This window comes from Pezoporus wallicus, unplaced genomic scaffold (assembly GCF_028554395.1).
Source record: "Pezoporus wallicus isolate ANWC-B61680 ecotype Strahan unplaced genomic scaffold, APGP_CSIRO_Pwel_v1 contig_5815, whole genome shotgun sequence".
Taxonomy (NCBI): domain Eukaryota; kingdom Metazoa; phylum Chordata; class Aves; order Psittaciformes; family Psittacidae; genus Pezoporus; species Pezoporus wallicus.
In genome coordinates, this window is record NW_026639212.1 from 444,053 (window position 1) to 446,080 (window position 2,028).

Here is a 2,028-nt window from a genome sequence, read left to right on the forward strand (position 1 = left end):
ATATCTTAAGCCAACTATAAGACTGTATATCTTGATAACCAACAAAATTATGATCCCAAGCTCATGCCTCATGGCATAACTCATGGGATGCCTCTACTAAGAACTTTTAATGAATCACTTTGAGCAGTCTTCTTTCATTTGCATCAGAAGTTTCCAAATTCTCTTGAAATATTCCCTCATTGCTCTTCTACCATTCCTCCTATGCTACATTTTATTTAAATGAGCAGATAGATCTACAACATCATCTAACACAGTTCTGAATCCCCTGAAGGAAATAGCATTTCTAATCATTGAGGTCAGTGTCAAGTCTACAACTTTTAAACCAATCCCATGCCGATTTATTAAAGACATTTTCCTAAGAAAACTCTGGTTTTAAAATGCATGAATAATTATTTGGCTTGTCAGAAATACACTTAAGTGTACTTTACTCTTGCTGTATTTTAATGTTTTTCCCTCTGTTTCCTTCATTAAACTGTATATGGGAAAAAGACACTGAAATTACTGAAAGAGTGATATTTTCTTACATCTATTATACTACAGGATTGTGCATTGTGTATGATACTATTTAATAAATATGAAAAGAGAGAATCCTAAATTTAATAGGTTTACGACCTTACAGAGCTCAAGCTCCCCTTAATTATTTGGAGTTGGGGCAAGAATACCCCTCCTATTCAGTACTCATTCGACTCCTTAAAATAAAAAAATAAGAAAAAAATAATCAAGTAAACCAAGAAGGAATGTAATTGTGTATTTCAGGAAATGAAACTCACTGTAGGAGATTTGAATTCTAGTCACTGCTCCAAGGACTGTGAAGGTATTTTACATTAAACTTCTATAGAGTGAAGGACAGAAGCCACCTCTGATGAATCACCTTAACTGCAGATCTACAGCATCCTGTCTTTTGTTTACTGTTTCTTCTGCAAGGGCTTTTGAATTCTTTCCTGCACATTGTTATAGCTTCAACAGCACCGGTTATAGAACAGCCTGTAATTTTACTCAAGAAAACAACTTGCTTTTGCTTATTGGATTTGTATGGCTAGGAAATTCCCCTAGGGGATTCTCTGACATCCTTGGTTGATTGCATACATGAAAGATAGTGATGGCTGATCTACTTTTTAAATAAGCAATTTAGGATCTTTTTAACCCTTGAAAACGAGTGTGGTGCCGAGGTTCCAGAGATGATAGAAGTACAAAATAGCACTCACATGGGAAAACAAGGGAAAATTGTCATTAATTAGTAGATTTTAGAAAGTAATATATATGATATTTGTACTATTAGGTAACTTACGTTGAATTGATAACTATGCAAAAAGTTTTTGTATTTGTAATGAATAAGGATTGGTATGAGAGTTATAGGGTAGAAAAAAAAAAATACAAACCAAAAAAAAAAAAACAAACCCAAACCAAAGTAAGCTAGCAAACTAACAGAGCCCTAAAGATAAGGCTTTTCTGTATTCCATTCAAATCAATATTGAGGAGCTGCATGAAAATGAGCTGCAGGGTGTTTGAGTTAGAAGAAAAAGGAGGGCTATAACAAAGCCTGCACTGGAAACATATGCCCCTCATAAATTATCTGAGTGAGTAAAATAAGAATCTATGCTGTTTGGCTAAGGTGTATACAAATGTAAGAAATCAAAATCATGGACAGATGTGGCAAAGGATGGAGGTGACCTAGGTCTTCAGTGAAGTTATCTTCATGGGGATGACTCGATTGGGCAGTTAGCTGTAATCCAGAGTGAAGGAAGTTCTTTCGGTTGTGTTAACCTGGAAAAAAAAAAGAGCCAAGAAGGTTTGCTGAGCCTTTTCCTAGATTTATGTCATAGTGTTGTTTTAGTAAGTAAAGGAAAGACAAAAGAGAGGAAAATAGATTGAGAATATAATGCCCAAGTAATGAGAAGTAAGAGACCAATGAGGTTAAATTGCAATCTCTTTATTATTTGCAATCTCAAAAATGAAATACACAGAAGCTATAACATTTGCATCTTGAAAACACGAATGGACAAAATAAAGAGGCCAAGGCATAAGGTA